This window comes from Leptosomus discolor, chromosome 2 (genome assembly GCF_034619465.1).
Source record: "Leptosomus discolor isolate bLepDis1 chromosome 2, bLepDis1.hap2, whole genome shotgun sequence".
In the NCBI taxonomy this organism is placed as follows: domain Eukaryota; kingdom Metazoa; phylum Chordata; class Aves; order Leptosomiformes; family Leptosomidae; genus Leptosomus; species Leptosomus discolor.
This window is the reverse complement of record NC_141392.1, coordinates 71,217,391-71,242,349: the sequence shown is the minus strand read 5'-3', so window position 1 is coordinate 71,242,349 and position 24,959 is coordinate 71,217,391.

Genomic DNA, 24,959 nt, shown 5'->3' with positions numbered 1-24,959 from the left:
ATGTGATTATAAACTCCCAGCTGCTATTTGGCAATTATGTCACAGCAGAAACCCAGATAGCCTTGAATTATTGGTGTTCGGTTAAGGAGCTGTGACCTTCTTTGTGGATATAGACATTGGCAGTGGCATCCAAGTCTTATTCTCTTAAACATTAAATTATTGCAAGTATCTGGCATTTATAGAGGGAGGCTAACAGGGATTCTGGCAGTTTGTTTATGAGGAAAGCAACTTGATGGAAACATGATTCCTCCCAGGTCTGTACAGGCTTCCTGTGGATCTCAGGGCAAATGGAAATAATAGTTGAGGAACAGCCCAGCTCTTGTTCTTTGCCATTATTTCTACAGTTGGGTATTTCTTTGCACCATTGACTGAGACAGTATCAAGACTCAGGAATTTGGTGCCTCTGGTCTGACCTTGCCAATATTTGGTGACACCCTCAGCTTGGTGAAAAAATCTGTTTAATACTCTTGAGTATTAAAAGATGATAAAGGAGATGGGTAATTTTGGGAGCAAGTCAACTTCTTGGGTAATTGAGCTTGGCACTATTTATATTTAATTATTTTAAATTCATAATTAGTTTTTTTCAGGATAACAATCTATAAATGATAGTCTATAGAAGATAGTCTATAGATGATAGTCTCCTATGAAGACAGGCTGAGAGAGTTGGAGCTGTTCAGCCTGGAGAAGAGAAGGCTCTGGGGAGACCTTACAGTGACCTGCTAATACCTGAAAGGGGCCTGTAAGAAGGCGGGGGAAGAACTGTTCACAAGCGGTTGTAGCGATTGGATGAGGGGTAATGGTTCTAAGGTAGAAAGGGTAGATTTAGGTTGGACATTAGGAAAAAGTTCTTTAATATGAGGGTGGTGGATCACTGGAACAGGTTGCCTAAAGAGGCAGTGGAAGCCCCATCCCTGGAGACATTCAAGGTCATGCTTGATGGGGCTCTGAGCAACCTGACCTAGTTAGAGATATCCCTGCTTATTGTACGGGAGTTGGACTAGATGGCCTTTAGAGGTCCCTTCCAACCCAATACATTCTGTGATTCTATCAATGAGTGTATCTGTTATTCTAAATATATGTAATTTTATTTTAAAAGAAATTTTAAATCTATTTTTTAAATTTATTTTAAATTCAAAATTTAAATCTAGATAATGGTTATTCTAATTTGAAGCAAAATATTTGAGCTGTGTTCCCCATTGTGGATAGGAGCCATTCTCAGACAAACTCTGCCCTTGACTGTTGCTATCAGATTCCTGGGAAAAGATTCTACACATACGTAGAAGATACAAACTTCTGCTGGCACACTCTCAGATGCCCTGCTGAATGTTGTTGTGCAGATCCCACAGAAGTCAAGAAAGTTTGCCTGGATGGTGATCAGTGACTACTTCCTGGCAGGTAGTAGCTGCGTGCATGATCTGTGCGTTTACAGTTAGAATGAAACTGGGATGCTTGCCATAGGAAACCTCTGGGTTGAGAGCCAGGAATTCTGCCAGCAAAACACTAATTCATAATGGTAACTCTTGGCACTGGATTGTTGCTTTAGAAGAAGGGTAGCAGGCTTCACGTGAAGACAGTGGAAATCAGCAAAATACAGTCTTACCACTTCGTTGTTCTCTTTCCCTCCCAGGAAAGGAAAGCAGTTCAGACACAGCAGGTTACCAGTTCCCTCCTCCCTTCTGCTCTCCTATCCTTTTTCATAATACTTTTGAGATTAAAAGAAGCTTGACGAAAAGAGGGTGAAGATGGAAAGGGATGCTACATAGTGGTGTTTGGAACATTGTGTTTTACCTCATTACTGGAAGTACAATAGAGCTCAGGAACAGTATGGGGCTTCATTAGCTCTGGGAATACTGGTACTGGACTATGGGGGACTTTGTTGTTAGGTTATTTTCAAAAGATATTTCTTCAGGTCCACAGATATTAGGCACCCTCAAATTTAAGCAGCTGGTAATGTGAAAAGTTTGGCAATGTCATCTGAATTGTATATGAAGCATTGCCTCTGGTTAATAGCGGTAAAATGTTAATTTAGTCTTTGATAGAACATATTAGCATGATAACTCACAAAACAGTTTTGGTATGCTAATTCTGAAACAAAAAATGTGTTCTGATTAATGCCTGAATCAATATGAAAACTACTGGATGCCTGAAATGACAAAGCTGATCAAAGCTGCCAAAATTGTGTGGCAAATATATTAAGAGCGCTAGAGGCAAATTTTTTTCTTCCTGTCAGAAACAGTGTGAAATTTGATTATAAGTGGAACCCATTTAAACACGTAACTCTGCAGTATTAAACCTGTGTGTTCTCTCCTTACCTTAATTCACATATTATCGGGTTTTGCTGGCATAGATTTCATAGCTAATATTTCTAATGAGTTGTCACAAATGTTAAGCTCTTCTGAACTAACATTAAGGATTTTCTGAAGAACTTTGCTAGCCATATCTTCAAGAAATATTGCTTTATGTTGTTCTTTGATAAATTAAATTACTAGACCAAAATGTTATTGCCTCTTTACAGTATGGAAGATTCACGGGACTTGGAAGGTACAAAAATGTGTTGGCTGGAGTGTGCAGAAGACCACCATACAGCAATGTGTCAGGCATTCCATTCTGGCATGTTCCCTCTTTTGTTTACAGTAGCTTTTTCTTCTTGTTACTCTATATGAAGTACCAGAATCATGTCTGATGGTTTACAGAATGCACATAGAAAATCATTATCTACCTTGAAAAACTTGGTGTCTCATAGCAGCAATTAGAGGAAGAATAGTGAGGCACAGTAGACTGAGGTACAAATTAAAGGACTATGGGAAGATGAAATACTTTAAATTTAATTTCTTGATATTAGAGACCAATGTGAGATTTTTGCAGATATTTCTAAGACTGTAGACTGCTCAAGATTAAGCCTAGGGTGTACAATATATTATACTGGCTGGTAGACAGATATACACAAACATGGAGAGCTTAAGGTCTGGTGCAGAGAAAATTCTGCTTTAAGGCAGCACTTGAGAACATGCTTGTTTCAGCAATATCTGTGCTCTTCTGAATGGACTTTTAGGGTATTGCTCTAGGTGGCACAATGATAATTGTACCAATCCAAAAGCCCTAACACTCCCATTCAGGCTTTCCAAGAAACTATGTCACACTGCATCCTTACCATATTACGATAATTTCTTATAATTTACTCGGAAGAATGGTTGGTAAATCTTATTAATGATGTGCTAACACATTTGCATGCAATTAATTCTGTGCTGTATAATTACGGTATACAATATAAAAGTATAACAGTATAAGGTACAGTAATATAATTACATAGCAGCTTATTCAAGCCCCAAGTCAGCAGAAAGTCTGGCATTGATTTCAGTGTTGAAGTGGGAAGCAAATGAGAATATTTCTGTATTCTCATGGTGCAGTGCTCTCAGGAGGGAGGATGGTTTCAATTAATCTGCCAGGTCAGAGCAGCAATTAAAACGCACGTGTCTCCCCTCCCATGCTTTAAAGAAGGGTGTCTCTCTGGCTGAATGGGCATTTAGGAAGTTCATAAAAATGAAGCTGATCAGTGCTGTGCAGCTTGGAGTAACCTCCTGTGCTGAGATTAGACACTCCAAGGGGAGATGGATTCAGACATCCTTAGCTGGAAGCTGGGGCTGAGAACGGCCACATAGTGGTCTTGTGAGTGATCAGATATTGATATTAAGTAGTAGAATTGCTCCACAATGAAATCTCTATCTTCTTTAATTTTGTGGTTATGCCCAAAATGAAAGAAAGTGTTTCAGAAAGGCATGAGGTTTTGGCCCACACCTTTTTTTTTCCTCTCCTGAAGGAGTTAGACAATTTCACTCAGGTAAAAAAGTCTTGTTTGTACATAGTGTAACTCACTTTTCTCAGAAGCGGTAGTAGCAAGGATTCTGCTGTAAGACAAAGTTGTAACCTCTACTTCTGAAGGTATTTCTAGGACCTCTGATGTTATTACAAGCAGGAAGAATATCAGCAGCTTTTGAGATGGTGAGCTCCAGTTTCCAAGCAAATGTTCTTTCTTTGCCTCTTGGGGGAACAAAAGCAGATTTGTCTGTCTAGTAAAAGGAAGAGATGGTATCAGTGGCTTCCTTCTCTTTTCCCAATGAGTAGGAGAGGGATGATGGACTCCTACCCTTTGGAAAAAAACCCACTGCCTTAATTACTACTGCTGTCTGGTGCTAGAGGAAGGGAGAAGCAGCCAGGTCTCATACAGGGTATGTCTTTTCTCTCCTCTTTTTTATCTTACCCTTTCTTCATCTTACCTAGTGATTATACAGATGGGGAAGATGAAAGGTATGAGGAGGAAAAGAAGAAGGAAGTGACAAAACATGCAGAAAAGTAATAAGAAGTTGGGTTCTAGGAATATGAAAAGAAACCATGGAGAGAAAAGGGAGGAACAAATAGAGAATCAGAGAATGGAGCTGGAAACAATGCACAAGTCTAGAGAGAGGGAGTTAAGGAAGTGAAGGGAAAATAAGACAGCAAAATTCAAAAATGTACAAGGAGGAAATGAAAAGAATCATATAGTACTGTGGAGCAATACGGGGGAGAGATGAAATAGGAAGAGAAAAACATGAGAAAAGAAGGGAGGGCTTAAGTAGAAGCTGCAAAACTGCTCCTTTTGTAGAAAAAATTAGCAAGTGAGGCAAATAATTATATCTTTCAGTAGCTTTAGTCAGACAACAAAAAACACTTCACTTTTCTTTTAAAGATATGACACTAATTCAAAAGTATCCCAAAGTGATAAACTAATATCGTAATTCTTCTTGGCAGCATTTTAGCACTCAAAAACCCCCCAAAATAGTTGCTAGCACTCCTAATTTTTTTTTCATTTATTCTTCCTAATTTTTTTTTCTTTAATTTGCAGTAGTGACATGTACAACTCTTATTCAAAAAAGCCTCATGGCCCAGTTGACTCAGCGTTGACATGGGGAAACTCCCTTTAGGTGTAGGATGCAGATTGTAGTTTCAATTTATTTCTTTATTTAGTGTTTCTCCTGGATTGTCAATGTGGATTCCACTAACAAAACCTGCAGTGGCATCAAAACTGTCTTTCCACTTGAACCCTGCTCCCATTTTACATGTCACTTCTTGTAGTGTATGATGTTGAGTTATTAATAAATACCTGTTGAGTAAGGTTTCTTTCCATATCCTACCTAAAGACAAGTACTCAGCCCATTTTACAAACCATAAGTGACTGAAGCACCAGAGACATCCTTGTTTAATTCTGAGTTTGGATCAGCCCTTACAAGGACCATGCTGTCCTCTTAATACCAAGGCATCCTGTGGGAGCACAGGTGGGGATAGGAGGGGAGTCAGGGTATGTCCCACACTGTGGGGATCTGGGCTCAGGAGGAGGTGCCCTGTGGGGATGGCCCACAAAGAGGGGAGGACAGGGCCTCCCTTTACACACTGGGGCAGTGACTTCTGTGTCAGACTCTGAGTGAAGATGGCTGCTCTCTCCTCTCCCTTTTCCCACCTTCTAAACTAACTGTCAGGGCATAGTGAGGACCAAGTGCTCCTGAAGGCAGGCAAGCTGGGATCTGAGGGTAGGTAGAGCTGGGGACTATAACAGTGTCCATCAACAGTCCCTGACATGGAAAGTGATGAACCAGGGCTGGCGACCATCCAAGGGCCCCCTTTAGGAGCTAATGCAGGTGGGGCCAATGAGATCAGGGACAAGGTTGCGGTTCATGACTGAGGTGCCCATCCAGCAGATATGCAGCCCACAGTGGAGGACCGTGTTGATCCAGGAGATGTGAGTGGAGACAGGCACTGTTGTGGCATTGCTGCAGCATGGACTGATGGCCCCATGGGGCTGAAATGGGGTCCTGGCCCATGGGCAGGGTCAGGGAAGCACAATGGGACCAGGCAGTGACAGCCAGGCCTGGGCATGCCCAGGTTTGGGCCCTGGCTGATGATTCAATTGAGTTTACTGAACTTAAAGCAGATTGGTTTTGGCATACTGTAAATTAAGACAAGTGATGATGATGACCTCTTATTTCAATTTCTGCCACATCCAATTTGATTTCCTTTCTGCATCATGCAGTTGCTAGAAGGCTATCTAGATTTTTAGATGCAGAAGATTATATGTAGAAGACAGAAAAACATCTTTTCCTTTTGTTCACATCACTGTTTACTAGAATTGTGATCCAAGCAAACAATATTTTCATTAATTTGCTGGGTTTATTTACTTTTTTTTAATTGGATTTATTGGGTTTTTTTTGTCTATGTCTAAGAATGCATTCATTAACTGCAAAATGGATGGATATAAACCGAATTAGGCTGATTTAGGAAGTTTGTGCTAAATGGTTTCAATAAAATTCAAGGAAATCCATAGTTTCACTTAGACATTTTGTACAAATTTTAGCCAGTTTAACAATCTCTCACTACTGCTGCTATTGCTGTTAGAGCTGATTGAAGCTGCAACTCACTCACACAAACGGCAAAACCAGAAGCACCACCTACAGACTGCTCTTATACGGGCTTACCTCCTTCCTAAAATTATTTGCTCACTTTGTTACTGTTCTAAGAGATAAATAGTCCCACCAAACAACTTATCCATAACAAAATATACTAAATTAATGGGTTCTTGCCAGCAGTATCCAAACTTGTCATTGTGGCTGGGTTATCAGCTGTATTTGTTTTATTCTTAAAATATAAATTCCCAATGACCAGCATCAAATATTTTCTTAATGTAGACACATCTAAGAAATCTAAGCCTTAAGTTTAGCAGGATTCCTTCATTCATCCATCAAAAAGTCTGAACTGATTAATTGATCTATGTGAAACTGATGATAAATACACTGGAAGATTTAACTACCCCTATAATCTGGAATGTGTTTCTTCTGGCAGCTGAACTCCTTACTTTTTTCCAGAGTTAATGGTGCATGGATAGTAAGGAATCACTGTAATCTAAATTCTCAAATTTCTACTAGTCTTTGGGATTGTTTCTTTTACTTTTAAAGAATCTACTAGCTTCATACAGTCTGTGTTACTCCATAGTTTCAGGCATCTCCTACGACACGAAGAATAAGCAAAAGAGGTTACCTTCCAAATATTGCAATGTGCTGGTGTTCAAATAACTGGTGGAACAGTTTATGCTAGGAGTATCCTGCTGCTCTGAACAAGTGTTCAGCTTCTTTGCTCCTACTGGTCCACCAAGTAACGAGAAGCCAGTGCCTGTCACCCTACCTTTTCAGGTGTAGTTATGACACTCAGAAGCTGGATGCTGGTTTTGGTGACAGCTTTTATATCAGGAAATCTGAAGAATTACCATCTCTTTGTGTTCCTTTAATCACTTATGAAAAACTACTGATTTATCTGTCTGTTTCTTTATTTATTTTTCATTTCTGAGGCCCTTCTTGCAGAATGGTCCTCCTTTCACCATTCTCTTGGGATTTTTGTAGACTTGAATTCCTCCTCTAGCAGTTTGGCAAAAGGATGTTTCTTTGGGGAATATATTTTTCAAGTCACCTTTTATGCTGAAGTCTGCAAATAGGTACAAAGCTTGCACCTGTCTTTTAACAGGAAAATTATCATAAAGTGCCTCGTGTTTTATAACACATGTTCTGTATTCATACAGTATTGGCTCCTCTTCAGCTCAGGATTTTGTCTCCGCTGTTCCCTCCAGATGGGAGCATAGGAGATTCCACACTAACATAAGGAAAAACTTTTTGAGGGTGACAGAGCACTGTAACAGGCTGCTCAGAGAGGTTGTGGAGTCTCCTTGTCTGGAGACATTCAAAACCTACCTGGATGTGTTCCTGTGTGATCTACTCTAGGTGGTCCTGCTCTGGCAGGGGGGTTGGACTGTGTGATCTTTCGAGGTCCCTTCCAACCCCTAACATTCTGTGATTCTGTGATTCTGTGTTTCTGTGATTCTGTGATTCTGTGACTCTATCATGAATTACTGACTTCTAGGAAAGATGAAGGGAAAAGAAGGTCTGAAAAGAGAGGAAGATGAAGGCAAAGCCTTTACAAACAGGGATCTTCTTATAGAGCTAAAAGGATGGATAAAGAGCATTAGTAAGTTATGTGCATAGTATGCGTAATACTGGTGTCTAAGTCTGTGGATACTCGTCCTAGACTTGCTTCTGTCCTGGGCAAGACAAGCAGAAGGCCGTCATGTTCCTAGTCCAGTGGGGGTGGGAATCAATGAACGGTTAGTGGTGATACATTGAGACCTGTGAAAAAATTATTGCAGTGTAATGAGCATATCTGTTGCTCACAAGGACAATTTTTGAGTGGGAAGAGTCCTACAGGTGAACCAATGGATCCACTTAGTGTAACAGCAGAAAGGTATGGAATTTTGGACTTGTGTGAAAAAAAAAAAAAAAAAACCACAACAAAACCCCAACCTTCCTGATCATTTTCTGGAGATGGCCTGTCTACCTTTTTCCACATGATAGTCATGTAATTCTACTGCTCTCTTCAAATCCCTCAGAAAGATAAAATTGAAGTAGTGTTCAGTTTTTAAAGTTGCCTAGTTAACACCTTAAAAATAAATCAGCAAATGGTTGCCTCCAAAGATACTTTCCATTGTCATTTATCTGCTTGCTTTGCAACTGTTCTGTCTTCCTAAGACTGCAAAACCAATGATGCAAAAAGACTTGACTGGGCTTCTATTGAGCTGCATCAATGTGAGATGGAAGAAAGCGGTGACATGAGCCTACCTTCACTCTAGAAATAATTATATCAGCTCTTTGAAGCATCAGATAGGGCACAAATGCTGAAGTGGTTAAACTTTGTTGATGTTCTCCTGAACATGTGTAAATAATGGCTTGCTTTCATTGTTGATCTGTCCTTAATGGACCGTGACAGTGCAAAACTACTTTTTTCCTCTGTGCTCTCTCCATAAAAACTCACAGGAAAGAGAAACTATATAACAAGATCCCTAGTGGGATGAGTTACCTTCATAGTAGCTAGTGAACAGAAGTTATTCAAGACGTGTTGCAAAATCTCTCTTTTCTGCCTAAAAGCAGCTGACGGATTAAAGGAGGAATATTTCCAGCTGCAGAGGTATTTTATAGTAAGCAGACACTGTTATTCCTTTATCTGTTTTGTTAGGAAGTGAAAAGGGGGGAAAGGCGAGGAAAAGTGTGGTGAATTCTAATGTGTGAAAGTAAATGAATGACAATGGCAGACTAAAGTAAAATATAATGTTTTTAAGCTCATTCTTGTAGAATGCCCAGTGAAAATCTTTGGCGCGGTATCACTGGTGCATAGGCATTCAGCACAGGAATCAAAATCTACTAAAGTGAGCAAATAACAAAAATCTTTTGCGGCGCTTACCTTTGATGTTGCTCAGTCCACTGGCTCATAGCTTGAGTTGTATCCTGATCTCCCAGTATTAGGGTCACAGCATTTGACGTCATGGTACCAGTCCCTATAGCACAAAACAGAAAAAAAAATCATGGCTGTGATGGCAAGAAAGAGTTAAATGGCAAATACTGTGGCCAACATACTGTTCTCCTTTTGTGGTTGCCTAAACTTCATTTCAAGCATCTGCTCCCTGGCATTCACTCAATTCCAAACACTATTAAGCTGATATCTGTTTGTCAAAGCACAAAGGGAGGGAACATAAACACAGTTAAAAAAAAAATAAAATAAGGAAAATTATGAATAAACCAATCATACATAAAACTGGACCATCAAGACATTCCTGGGGGGGGGGGCGAAGGCTAGGCAGACAGAAGTAGATCTAATTTTCTCTAGAGCTGTAGATTAGTTATGCATACATATATTTAGTAAGCAAGATTTTTTTTCCACTTTATTTTTGACACTTTAGTCCTATTCTCTGCCCTGTTATTGTTTTAAAGATAAATATTCATTGATGATGTGCAATGAGACCATAAAAAATGTGCATTCTGCTTTGCAAAAATGCTATTTTTTGCCCAGCTACTCAAACATGAACAAAATGATTGTCTGATCGGCACTTTGGGTCCTCTTTCTCTGAAACAGTGGTTTATTTGAGATTAATTATAGATTAAAAAAAAATTACCCCACAGTTCTGACTGTTGACAAGGGACTTTTCTAAAGTGACTGTGAAGTATGTGGATGAATTAATGGAATGATCTTATCTGCCTTCCCAATACATTCTTTCAGTCTTTCTTTTTTTTTTCTTATATTCCCCAGAAAATGTAGGCCCCAAGGTACAGGTAAGCACTGCCTTGTGTATTGCTATGGAATGGGACGAGGGAAATGTGTTTTGGTGAATCAGTGTAGAAATTTTCCTAATATTTTTCCTTTGACTACACCTTACCTATGTAGTCGACAGAGAAGAGAGGGATTGTAGCCCTTCCTGTTTTCTTTTTAAAAAATGAGATGTTTAAACAAATATCTCTGACGACTTTGCTCAGCATGGTTTATTTTGCATAGCTTCTCTAATAAGCTATTCTTACTACAGACCACCAGAAAACAAAGGAATCATCTTTGACCAGCCTGTAGGGGATCCAAATGTGCTGTTCTGCTTCTTAAAACCTGTTTCGCTGAGCTGGACTTGGGCAAGGATCTTCTTTTCACAGGCCATGAAGAGACAACTCATGCTACTGGGTTTGTGGATCCCAGCTGATGCTTACTATTGGGTAAAAGAGCTTTTGCCATTAGTAATTCTGTAGTGAAGTGCACACATTTTAATAACTTACCTTGACATTTTAGGACACAAGTTGCAGAAGGACACAGTCAGCTAAAACCCCTGTTTGTTCTGCCTAGAACCAGCACTTCCCTTTTCTTTTGTGTCCAATGTGTGTGGGGTTTTGTTGATGAATGTTTGTTTATTGTGCTTTTTTGTTTTCTTTTTAGAGACAGCTAAAGCACAGACTGGAGGTAAGTGTAGAATTTGCTCTCATGCAAACTTCATAGGAGGGAAAAATATGTCAAGATATGCAAAGAACAATTTTAATTTAAGGTCAAATCTCAGTCAGGTAGAAGGGTAACTTTTTTAATTTTCTAGTAAGACTCCTTGTTCCATCTTCAGTCAGAATCATTTTAGGACCAGAGGTCACCCGCTGTAGATTTTTGAATGGGAAAACACTTGCTTTTGGTATCAAGGAAATACAAAATGGTAAGAGCCTTTGAAGATGTCATTTAGTCCATGTGCATAATTTAAGGCAGAATTGCACATACTTACATGGCTATTGACAGATGTTGATGAAATTGTTTGTAAATCTTTGTTGTGAACCCTTTCTGAAAAACCTGTTCTGATGTTTAAATATTTTTATACTTGGATGGTTTCTCCTTATGTCTATCTTGAGATTTAGATTAGACCCACAACTTGTTTCCTAACCCCATGCATGTAGGCAATGGTACATGTCTGTCCTACTTAGAATAACCTTTTGCATATCATCTCTTTCCCAGATCTATCTTTTTTTCTTTCTTTTTTTTTTCTTTTTTTTTTTTTTTCTGCAGTGCAGCTTTCAAGATAGCTATGGCCTAACATACCTTTTTAAACAAGATTCTTTCTTTTTTAAATGTAGTTCTTTACTCCTGTAATTATGGAATTTACTGTATTTATAATTTCTTCAATTTATCAAAATAATTTGAACTTTTATCTGGCTTCCAAAATCTTTGCTTTCTAGTTTGATGTCATGGCCAATTTTAAGATATGTGCTTTTCTGTTCCGTTGTTCATATCACTCTCATAAATACTAATTGCGTAATAAATATAGGATATGCGAGACCACTGTGTTGTTTAAAATGCTCTCTCTACTTTGAGACTAAACTCAATAACTGTTCTTCAAAAATCTTTTTTTTTCTAATTTCATATTTCCAGTAATTTTTCCAGTCTGCTTATAGGATTGATATATCAAACTAGATCAAAAGCATTACTCAGAAGTCAAAATAGATTGCATCTACTTTTTCCCTGTGTCTTCTAGGAAATTTGTCCTACTAAGAGGAAACAAGATTGTTTTGATTAAAACCTGGTTTTGACTAACAAATGTTGGCTGTTCGTTATTGATTATTCTTGTATTCTTGAGGTTCTTACAAACTGGTTAATAATGTAGCTCCTATTATTTTTCCAGGCCTCCATATTACATGTTTTGTTGTTCCTAACCTCCTTTAATCTTTCTTCTCCCTACCCCTTCCCTTCCCTCCTAATGGATACTAATTTTTTCCCTTTTTTTAGTCCACTGAGTCCTCATGAGTTAACCAAGAAAACTGCCTAAACTATTTGCCTTAAGTGATTCACATCAGGGAATGATAACTTTAAAGGTCTAATTTGTCTTAATATCATCAGCATGGTTTTTTTTTTCCTAATATAGGCTTATTTATTCATCCCTTATTATTAATAGTAACCCTGTTAAGTGGCTGGTCTCAATTACCCTCTTTATACAGAGTAAAGCAACCAAACTGAAGCAAGAACACTTTGGCTTTCTCTGTCATCTGCAATAACCTTCTCCCTTTAAATAACAAGCCCTTCTTTCTCCCATCATGTTATTACATCTAATGCATTTCAGAGCATTTCCTGATTGCCTTTTATGTTTTCTTCCAGCTGTGTATCATTTCGTGCCACAGGCTTCTGTGTCTATCCCTCCATCATGTGCTATTCTTCTAAGTTGTTTTTTGGCAATACGTCCTTGTTTCTGTCGTGTACAACTTCTTCCCCCTGCCCCCATCCCCGCTCCTTATCACTGAAAAGCTCCTGCAGGAGTTGGTGTCTTACTACACCCACCAGCTCTTGTCTGTAACGGGGTAGGTTGTCATCAGACTTTGCAACCTCATTACAATCAGCTACTCTCCTGCACTATGGAAAAGGGACAAAATTGTTTATTAAAACAAATGTTAGGAAAGACTGCATGAACTATAAGTCAGTAATTACCCAAGCAGTATCAGAGAATTATTTAAAATTACGAGTCATAGTTGTATATAAAAATATCTAGTAGAACATGATATGCTAGACATGTAACAGTATAGCTTCACTAAATTAAGTAGTACCTTTACCATCAATAGACAGTGCTTGATATTAATTTGTATGGATGGAAGTAACCCTGTTCATGGCTCAAGTCTTACCATGTGCATACTCAAGGTAACAAAAAGAGCTAAGAAGACAAAATAGATGCACATTAAAAACAGTCTCTGAACATTAACTTTCACAAAGATTGTAAGACAGAGCACTGACTCAGGTCATCCTGCAGGGTAATTTAGATTGGGTTTTCCCATGAGAATCTTTGAAATCTCAACTGGTTGTGTCTGAACAAACAGCTCTCTCAGCCTTCACTGCTGAGCAAAGCCTTTTTTTTGAAGTTCATACAGAAACATTGCAATCCAAGAACAAAGGAGTGTCAGAAAAAGAAGCAATTCAGATTTTTCAATACAAATTCAATGCTGAAATATGGTGGAAAAGTTTATATTTGTGTGATTAAAAGAAAGCAAATAGCCAAAATAAGAAGTGCCTTAGGTCTTGATGGAAAGAAACTCAGATTACAAGTGAACAAACCCCAAATCTCAGCTACGGAAGGTAAAGAAGATTCTTCTACCTCCAGATCAGAAAAGAGACACTAAATCATACGTATTTTAATTTATAAATGCCACTATTGTTATACTTGATCAGAAAAACTGTTCTTATCATTGCCTGACACTTGAGAGTGTCAAGTGAAAGTGTGGGGAAAGATTAGGTGATGGCTGTTTATTCAGTGCAAAACAAAGAACAACCCTGTATGCATCAATTCTCAATTTTGAGTTCAGTAAGTAACTTCTAACTCATGCTGTTCAAATACAGATTGCTTCCCATAATGACATAAGTCCTTTATGGCACAGTACGATGTCTTGTGTGGGAGCAGCATTGTTGATACCAACAATTATGTAGTAAAAACACCAAAATATGCCTATCTATGTAAGAGAGACCATTTCCTTCCACTGGAGGATGCAGTCATTGAAGTGCCTAAAGGACTCAAGGCATAATCAAGCATTTTGACTGATTGCTTTGGTTTCTTGGCTTATCAGTGGCCAATCAAGATTCAGAAGAGAGCAATGAATTACAGAAAATCTGCTCTTATTTTTTAAATACCTTAAAAAAAAAATATATCTCAGACTGTGTACCAGTCTAAAAATATCTTACCCTATCTCAGTCTGCAGTGCAACCATAACTCCTGAATAAATACAGGAATAAGCGATCCTTATTCAAATGCTGAACAAACCAAGAAAAAGATGAATGAGAGAGACTTTTAGACAAAAGGAAAGAATTGCAGTCTGACCGTAATGCAAAGGGCTGGTGAAAAATTTGGGGTTGCCTTCTTATACTGCTGTTCCTAAGTGGAACTGGATGCCATACCATGTAGGATCACGAGAGATTTTATTTTCTATACTGGAAAATTCTGATGATTTTGCTGATTACTCAGTTTGAATTACGATTAACTCTCAGCTGTTTCAGAGGTCCAGGGACACCAGTGCACTCTCTTTAGGTAGCCAATGAATGCCTTCATCACCTGGAGATTCTAATTTGGTGTTGCAGCAACCCGCTTCCCCCAACTGACTCATTTTCCTGGCTCAGTAGCCAGCCACTGCAATAATTGCTGTAGTTCTGCCAAAGCAGATGAAGCAAGACTTCAGTCTCTTTTTAGAACTGATTGAAGAATTACACCAACTCTGCAGCATCTCTGTAGCTGCTTCCAGCAGAGAGAATGGAGGAACAAAGCATGGATGTTACAAGAGGGACCAGCAGAAATTAAAATCTGCAAAAAAGGAAATTTGCAGGAAGAGAAGATTCTGCTTGAAATGTGAAAACTTGTCTGGTAGTTGTCACCCCATAATGCACTATAGATGCATTTCAGAAAGAATCAGCTGTGCAACACTGATGTAGAGCAGGCTGGTACGGTGCAGTGCATCTTCTGTGACAGAATTCCTCATGGTATGCCCGTAGCACATCAACCAAGTGTGTTTGTAACTTTGTCCTGTCAGCTGCCATCCGTTTCTGATACTTCAGCCACTGACAAAATTTCTGTGGATAAGTATGGCTTTTTCACCTACTCCCTCTTTCCTGAATTGACTGATGAACATTTTCAATTAGGAGTGAAAAAGCCCAGAAAAAAGCCTTTTTTTTTTCTTATCTTCTTTCTTTTTGTTTGTTCATAATTGTAAGTCAGTGTTAGCAACAGTCATTCTCCGAGCAACCCTACAAAGGACAGAATCTGCTCAAATACTTTAAAAAATGCAACCAGAATGGGGGCATGAATGTGACTGAAGAGGAGCTCCACTCAGAGTAGGAGTTCTTGGACTCTTACTCCACACAACAAGCCTTTTACACTCAGTTTTGTTAGGATGAGTGATAAGAAGCTAGTCTACACATGTACAAAGGGGCATAGAGGAACGATGGCAGGTAGGGTATTCCAAATAATCCAGCCAGAGACAGCAGTCCCTGACCCAGCCACCCCAGGAGGGCATCAGCCCCGTCGCAGGGAGTGATAGCTACCACTGTGGGTCCCTGGGAGAGGCTGTCCTGAAATCACTTACAGACTGAGGGGTCACTGCCAAGGGGTATGGGCTCATTATGGGATACCAGGGAAGAGCATCTGGTGATTGCACAAGACTTGTTGTAGGGTGGTTATGGGAGGAATCAAATACTGGGGAAAGAAGGGGTCAAAGTGGTTTGGGCAGGAACAAGCATGGCAAAATAAAGGGATAAAGAAGATAAAAGGAACCAGTTGTGTAAACAAGTGGCTGTCCAGTGTCCTTGTCTGATCCCCCAGGCTGTCCTGGCTTCTTATTAAATTCCTTTCCTAACCCTTTTCCTGGGTGAGGGGCTCTCTATCTGAGTGCATGTGTGCATATGGGGGTTTGAGTGCAGGCACTGGAGAGGGGACCACAGGTCAGAGGTGCCAGTGCCTGCAGCGGGTGAGGTTGTGTGTGCCAGTATGTGATCACTAGTGAATGTCGAGCTGGTCAGTAGAATGGGTGGCTTGGGAGCCGGGTGTACATGTGTGTCTGGGAGTGAAACAACTGGAGGAGCTGGGTACTGGGGGGACCAGGAGGTCCAAGTCAAACACTGGAGAGGCCATGGAGTCTGAGGGTCAGCTGAGACACATTTAGGTGTTTGCGTCTGTGCGAGAGGCACTTGGGGAGAGCAAGGGCAGCTACCAGACGGACTGCATGTCTATAGGCAATTACTGCAGGCTGCTACCGTGTCCGTAGGTCAGAGTACCAGCAGCTGACGTGAAGGCCTTGGGGTTTCACATGTCCCAGTGCCAGCAACCGGGGATACTGGGATCAGGGGTAGTAGCTACTGGTAGACTGAGTGTCTAAGCCAACTACCAGAGGGATCTACATTGTATATGTTTTTAATGAGAGAAAAGGGGAATGTAGCAAAAGTGTGAGAGATTTTCTAAATACTTCAGGTATACTCAGAGGTAAGTGACTGATGGATAAACCAGAAAATGTAAGCAAGAAAAATGTATTTGTACTCAAAAAACCCAGTTTCTAAATGCTTTGATAACATAGGGAAAAACCCTTCAAATTTACATTTCAGGTCATCCTGAGGCAAAATATTTTATTAATATCATAGGCTATTTAACTCCTTTTTTTTTAAAGGCTAGTTTTGAAATGAAACTACTATGTTTAAAAGAAAATATCACAAAGAATTGCTTTATTTTCTTAGAAAAAAATCTTAAATGAAAGAGCTTGAAATATCTGTTCTTTTGATTTTGAAGTAATAATAAAAAATCCCCTCTTCAGGCGATCCAAATGCTTTAATTTCTTTTTTTTTGGAAGCATTATTGTTCCCATTGAAATGTTTCGATTTTTTTTTTTTCCCTATGAAGTTGAAACTATCTAAAAATTTACTTCTACTCCTGGATGCATTCAAAATTAACAAGTCCCAAAGATAATTCTTTTAAATCACAGAGATTACATTTTCATACAGAAGAAAATAGGACTCATTGGGCTTCCAGATCCCCAAAACACTTTTGACTGTGCGAGGGAAATGAATACAAGGTGGCAGAGAGAGAAGTGGAAAGAAGTTGTGCTCTACTGCCACAGCTCAATAAGTCAAAGAAAATATTTCAATTTTGTTTTTATTTCGGATAAATTCATAACATTTTGCCAGCCTTCAGTAGCTAAAAGCACTAGAGACTAATGTCTTGGTTGGAACCACAGCCAAAGAAATCCAGCCTAACATTTTCTGAGCAGTAGGAGTAGTTACCATTACAATCGATTTTATTGCACTGTGGTAAATTTATCGTACTTCTCACTGCTCATACAGAGATTTGTTGATCCCTGTTTGAAGCAAAGGCTAGTGCTTGATAATGTGGGAGGGTTGCTATGCTCTTATTTTTCTCTCGGTTGTTTTCCCTTTCCATGAGTCCTGTCCTCTTGAGAAACCAACTCACACCACCATGGCCTGAGGCTTGACTTCTGCTGGAGTGTGTGTCTAAGAAAATGTCCTGAAGGGAGGTTATTTTTTGTTCTTAGAAGTCTTAGAAAATGTTCAGCTCCACTGTGAAGTGGTAGAAAAGACAGCTCCTCTTTGCAGAGGACGGTAGTGTCTGGTTGGGCGTTACAATGTATGGATAAGATTTCTCCACTCTTGCTTCCCGGAGGTGCTTCACCCTTTAGTGACACCGAGAAAATGGGAGAGGAAGTGTCATCATCCTCTTATAACTTGATGATACGGCATTTGCCATAGAAAGACTTTTCTTCTCTGTAAGGAAATTGTGCCATTTTAGTTAGGGTTTCTTCAAATGACAAAATGTAAACCAATGAAATCTGCTGGAGTGTGCTCTTATTTCAGTGTGATAGGAGGTTTTCGGTTTACTTGCAGATGATTTGGTTTAAAAGCACACCTTTTGAAACATGCCTTTCACTTATGTAGCCCAGGCCTCAGACAGCTAGAATAGTTCAATTTCCCAAGGAGTCATATATATGGTGTGAAGGAGCCTGTCTTTTGGCTGTTTATTCAGGTGGGAGCCAATTGTGTTCAGACTAGTCCTTCTGAGAACCTTTAAATCTTCCAACAAGTATCAATATATTTTGTTTGTATAAAATGCCACTAAGGAAAATGTTACCTGGTCTTCTACTAGCAGCCTGATAAATACCAACCTTCTTTCACTATTTTCTTACTCAGAAAAGTTGAAGAATTGCTGCTGAACACTGCACAAACAGAACAAGTCAGCAGGGTGCTGAAATTTCAATATTAGTTGGTTCAGAGGTAAGGGGCAAAGATCACACTTTACCCACAGAAGCAGAACTCCTGCAGCAGCACAATTACCAGTGTCCCACTATAGTGGAGGCAGGGCACACCATGGAGGCAGGTGCTACCTGGTGGAAAGAACTGATTATGATTTCAAGAACTACATCAACATAACTGGACCAGGCTTTTACTAGCAGCATGCTGGATCTGCAGAAAGATCTTCCTCAATCATAATACCATTTGATGTGTTGAATACCATGAAAATCTCTTAGTTCAATTACTCAGATTAAAAATTCAGACCTTCTGCCTAATGTTTTTGGTGACATGATTATATATATGTATTTTTATTTTAACAGCTCTACTTAGAAATCTGTTATTTTGGGGTTTGTAGGGTTCTGCATGGCTTTCTTTGTAAAGCAGAGGACCCACGCATGATAAAAAGAGAAGCAGTGGAGCGGGTGATGCTTGACTGTTCTTCCCAAACACTGGGTGAAGAAAATGAAACTTCTGAAATAACTACAGAAAAACTCCAGGTCAAATAAAAACTTAGGCAACTTGTCTGTAACCAGATGCTGTAAAAACTGTGTCAGAAGGAGGAAGTACTTGCACAGTAGTTTCTTTTTCTTGAGGTCAGGACAGTTTTCCACTGCCGATGTAATTTCCAGCTCATACCAAGTACTTTGTGACTCTGTCTATTATCCTGAAAAATGAATAAAAGCAGGAACATGCTGTATTTTTTAATTATGTCATTCCCACTAAGGTGAGTGTCAGCTACAGTGAAGTAATACACTTACAGAGTAAAAAGCAGCTTTGTCCTAGACCAGAGAAAAGCCTAGACAAAGAATGACTTCAGAAGACCTCATGTAAAGGGATTGCAAACCAGTTTAGATAGCATTTAACTTATTCACACAGCAAAATCTTTTCTGTCTTTGGAAAGGACCACACTAGCCACTCATCTTGGCAAGCTGTAAAACAAAAAATAGAAAAATAAAATAATTTCAGAGCTTATTTTATATAGGTACTCTTTGGGAGCTAGATCCCACAGAATAAAGAAGTTGGACTCTTCTTGCTGGTTCTCTCTCTGGTCAGCTGTTTAGTAAGGTGGACACCTACACATCACAACATACATCAGGATCTGCAGTGTTTAAATACTTTGACTGTGGGTTTCCTAACAAAATAATCTGCCCTAAACTCAACTGTCTTTGCAAACAAACTTTGGCAGGATATGTATTGCATCTGAATATTTTGTCTTCATCCAGTGCATCTTGTACCATTACATATTTTTTCAGCCAGTTCAGACAAACTAGAACAAATTTCAAGACCCCAAAACTTGGACAAACAGTCCCTACTCATACTATTACGAGCTGAGGACAAGCTACGGCTTTCCTGGAATCAGACCTCTTTTTATACTGAACCATAACAAAAGGCACAGTTTAAAACTGTTTCTGGAATTGGCCTCTCTCCTGCATTTCCTTGGTGTGTAAAGTGAGCTTGAGCTAAGACAAGTGATGCAGCTTCTGCTGCAGCTCTGGAGAGCGCTACTGGGGTAATGTCCACTACAACAACATGAGGTAGCCGCAGTGTCAGCCTCAGCAGGCAATCAAAGGAAAACTGTGTTCCACAACAGCAGGTGGTGACAGACTGTCCCTTCCTCCTACGCCCGCCTACTTCTGTTGGGAACAAACTGTTCAGAAATTACTAGAACTGTTGTAAGAATAAGTGTTGCAGTTTCAATAGCAATCTACTGCATCACTATTTATTGTTTTGATTTAGTGAAAAACAAGCCTATCCAAAAGTCCAAGAAAGTGTGTGAAATAAAACACAAGTAAAACTCAGTGCCATAATATAAAAGCCTTCAGAAAGTACTGAAAATAAGGTCTTGCCCACCATCCAACACAACCCACTCACCCTGGTTTCCCAGAAAGAGCCTTGTAGAAAAGGTATCCTTTGTAGCATGACCTAGAGGTCAACTAATTCAGGTTTTGTGGAAGGATGGGAAAAGCAAGCTCTGGAGTTCAGGACCTTTTGGCAGAACACTCTGTCTCAGCCCCTCTCAATTATATCAGGGCTCTGTTAATACCTCAGGCAACCTACCCTGCCATGCTATTCACCTGAAAGAAAAAAAAAAAAAAGCAACATCTGTGATAAATGGAGACTTCCAGGAACCTGGATTAAGGGCTTTTGGGTACAAGCGAAATACACTCTTTTTGCTATGGTTAATATCAGTTTAGCACCCTGCTATTGTTTGTTATAAAAAATGGTGCTTACTAGTTAAATATTATTAACACAAAACCTTACTCTGTGCTTCAAAAATGTCTGGGTATCCCAAAATAGAGATTTCATTTATTCTTTATATTATGCTAACACCTAGAGGCCAGAGCTCTTCTATGCAAGGCACTCTACAAATATAGGACTGGCTCTTGCTTTGAGGAATATATTGTAAATACAAGGCATAAGCAGCAAATGGGTAATGCAACAAATGCAGTACAAGAACAAGCAAGATATTGGTGGTTAATATAAAAAAAAGTGGCTGCAGTGACCCATCTGTTGAGCTGTAGTTGGGTTTTGTGAAGCACTGTGTCAGAGAAGACTTCCCAAGATTGTATTTGGAAGAAGTCATTGGACCATAGACTTTGTGAGGAAGTATGTTAAGCATATGCAGTGTCAGATGCATATGCCATGTCAGATGCATATGCCAGCATCCCTCACTAGCTTCACTTTCTAAGTATTTTGGTGGGATTGTCATTATGTGTTCAACAGTGACTAATAGATTATAAGGAAATAATTTGCCTGAAGATAATAGTCCATCATAGAATCAGTCAACATGGGATTTACACATGTCCTGGAGACTGAGGACATTGGGTTTTTAGGTTTTCCTTTTGAATGTTACCTAACATGTCTGAAGAAAAGCTATTGATATTGTTGAACAGTCCTGGAACCGCACTGCCCCCTCTGCCTCTGCCTACTGAGTTGGTGACAGAAAAATTAAAGAACTTTTATGGTTTCAAAAGAAATAATAAGCCCATGTAGAACATTACTACTGGTGTCTGTTTAAATTTCACAGCAAATGTCCTCCTCCTCTCAGCTGGAGAATGTTATCAAACCTGACAGTGACTTAAGACACAGGGTCAGGTTTGGGGGCTGAATGTTAGTATTGGCTTTGGTTCAAGCACTGAGCCTATTGTAGAGGGAGTTTATTAGTGTCAGTGAATATCTTTTTCTATTTTTATAAAACAGCTGTGAAAGCCTCCTTGGAAGTGGGTGACATTTGGCTGGTGAGCTAGCTGCGAAAATGTTGCAAGTTTTGTGATATTTATCACATGCCAACATTTTGCACTGGCAGCAAGTTTTCTGTGGAGCATTATTCTTCTTGGTATCAATGCACTGGACAGCTTCTAACGCCTTCCCTGAACATTTTCCAAAACTGTCTTGTTGGCTGGGGAATAGTGAAACACAAAACCCACGTGTACCAGCTGTTGATGCATCTGTGGCACCTGGCACATATTATTCTCTTTATATGGACAGGCATGAGATGGAAACTGCAGGCCACAGTTTAGCAGGACAGTCAGAGCTATATCATGAACAGCTCTGCAATGGCACTGGCTTGTCATGTATCACCTACAAGTCCCACAACACTTTGCTTGTTACAGTGAAGTGATAAAAGAGCAGAAGGGTTAACAACTTGATTTTACAATGTAAAGACAAAATCACACACACAAGAGATGCCAGAGAGTTTTGCACTATGTGTTCAGCTCCTCTGTTGTCCAGTAATGCTGTCTAATTTCACTCATCTCTTTTGCACTCATCCCTTACTTCCTCTGAATTATATTTTTCTATACTTTCACATTTCCACTGCACATGGTTGGGGGAATCTTCCTTCTAAATCCTCACAAATTATTTTCAATTCTGAAGTCACTATGAAATATGCAACCACAAATTCTGAGATATCAGCTGATTCCTGGTAGCCATTAGCAGAGGTATCTGTCTAGCCTTAGTGCTTCAGACTTAGCCTGTCTCTTGCAGCACTTTTTTCCTGATTGTTTATTTTTAAACATTTCTTCTGTGTGTAAAGTGGGAAGAAACTGGCAGGTGAAGAGACAAGACTTAACGCAATTAGCGTTAATTTGACAAGTGAAAGACTATCAATAACAGAAGTTACATTTTTATCACAGATAATTGGAGGGTACTGACTGAAGAAGTGTTTCTGGTATCAAACTTGGTGAGGGCTGGAGAAGACCAATACAACAGTGCATACTGAAATTCAGGCAGCAAAACAGTGGTGCACACTGTGAAGGCAGCTAAGATATGATAATCTTCAATGATGTTTTGCTGCTATGGAAAGTTAAAATTTTCTACTGCCATCGGCTTTCATCTGAATATAAAAACAATGTCAGCAGACATTTGACAACAACAGCTCTGCAGCTGGTTGCTGTTTTTCCCACTTCCCTGCTGTTTCATAGCCTTCACTTCCCTTCCAGCATTTCCAGGCAGAGGCAGAAATTTAGTGAGGAGGGCAGCACGGCTGCCCCACAGCCCCTTGGTGAAAATGCCAGCCTCCTTCACCCTCGTGCTTTTCTGTACTCACTCCAGATGTAAGTTCATGATGCTTGCAGACTAACATCCAGGCTAGATCCAAGACTGAATATTGTTCTCCAAGGAGATTTATGGATGCAAGGGAGTGCATCCGTATTGCATTGCATGGTGCAAAGCCTCTACGTTTATACTGGCAAAATTGCATCACAGATTCTGTAGACCTAATGGTGTTGCTTTTTCATTTCTTGTCCTGCGTTCTCTTCAATCTCATGCACTGCAAAACAGATTTCATTGTCCAAATCTCACTTTCTTTCAAGCATTAGTTATATGTCATGATTTGTGTTCATTTAGACCGCAGAGGCAGTTCCTTCAAAAGCTGTAAAATGGCTTTTACTAGCAAGGACTGGGAATAAAATTTTTCATTTGAAGACAGTAGGTCTGATTCCTTCTTCCTTCTGCTTAGCAAAGTCAACACAGGATATTACTGTGCCGGCACTAGAGAAGCAGTGGGGAATCAGGTTCAGGAAACCCCATCTCATGGTGCTTTTTGTTCTCCCAGACTTGAAAAACAAAGGACCAGGGAGAAAAAAGACTGACCTGGCTCTTTTGTAAACAGGGCAGCACAGTGTATCACCAAGCTGTTACTGAAGTGACTAAGAGAGGCAATTTAATCAAATGTGGGCAAAAAAGCCACACATAATTTTTCAATTGTTGCTTCACAACCCAGTGTCTGAGTACATAAATTTTGGACAAATGATTTGGATCTAGCCACCTTTGTATTCCTTCAGTGGTAGTTTAAGTATGCACCCTCATCTCACAGCATCATTCAGTGCACATTTCTGCAGTGACTTGTACAGAAACTCACCTGCCTCGTGCTGGTGTCTTCCTGATATTGCTGTCAGTACTGTTCAAATCCTGAACGCAATGGGAACGACATATTATTTGCACTGGCCTATAACTTACACACCAAAATATACTTTTGTAGCATCCAAGTGAAACCATTTTCAGTGACTACACAAACCGAAGTAGTAAATTATCCTAAATGAATATAACTATTTTTTTCATTAAGTATTTATTTCATTGTTCTCATTCTTTACTATTGCTCTTGTAACCTACAAAGCTTTTCTTGGTAAAAGGTAGCATGTCTGCAGTCACCAGTCTGTAACCATTTAATTAAGTGGTAATTCATGTAGTTTTACCAATAGTCTGTGAAATTTTGTTTTATTTTCTATTTAGAAAGTGTCTGATAGAAGCCATTTCCTGGTACGCAGAGATCTAAGCTAGTACTCCTCCCAAACACAGCCATTCAATATTTAAAACATATTTTTCAGATGTTAAATCAAAACTGTTTTGGTTTAGATTTGTTCAGAAGTGTGGAGCGTTGCGCAAATTTGACAGTCCAAGGAAAAGCACTTGGGTTATTCACTGCCAAAAACATGAAAGTTTTCACCCCCATGGTGAAATACAAACCCCGGCGGTCAGGACACTGATGAAACACATGGACTCCTCGTTCCCCATGGAGAGGAGACACAGAGACACTGCAAGATCCTCTATGCCAGGCCCTCTGAGGTTTTGCTGCTTGGTGAGACTTCACATTGTGGCTTAATATTTGTCATGACACAACAAGTAAATAAATACCTTGGCACAAAGCCTAGAGCCTGTCAGCAGTGCCCCTGCTGCAACCTCCTGTTCAAAATACAGAGCTCTATTTATCATTTTTCACACAAAACCTGTTCAGAGGAAATAACCTAGGATATGTTTAATTTCCTTCTTTGGCTTCTTGATGATGTCACCTAGATAAACCCCATACCTAGAGACCCTCGCTGAGAGCATTAGGCCAAAGTAGCTGTGAGGGCTGTTACTTGTCAAAGTCATGTAATTTATAATGATAGGTTTCACAGTCGGTCTGTGCAAAGTCATCTTAAGCAAAAGGCTTCTATCCGTGTTATTTCCCCTAAATGCTAAAGTATGGAATAGTTACAGCAGCTGTTTAATGAAACATTTTACAACCACAAGGATTTTCACTCTAGATAGCAGCACCAGTGCTGACTCTTTTTATCCCTTCAGTGGTGTACATATTCCTAAGCATTCTTGCTGAAAAATAGTAAAATGCTACCAAAAATGTACTGGGAGCAGGAAAGTAGTTTTTATTGTTATCTTCCCTCAGGCAATAATTATTGAGTTCAGGCACTACAGTGGTGCAATTGGTTGTCTTTTGGGTGAAGGGAGGAACATGGGAAAGGACAGAGGTGACAACATGGAAATTGTGGATGATACATGTGGGTGATTGCCCA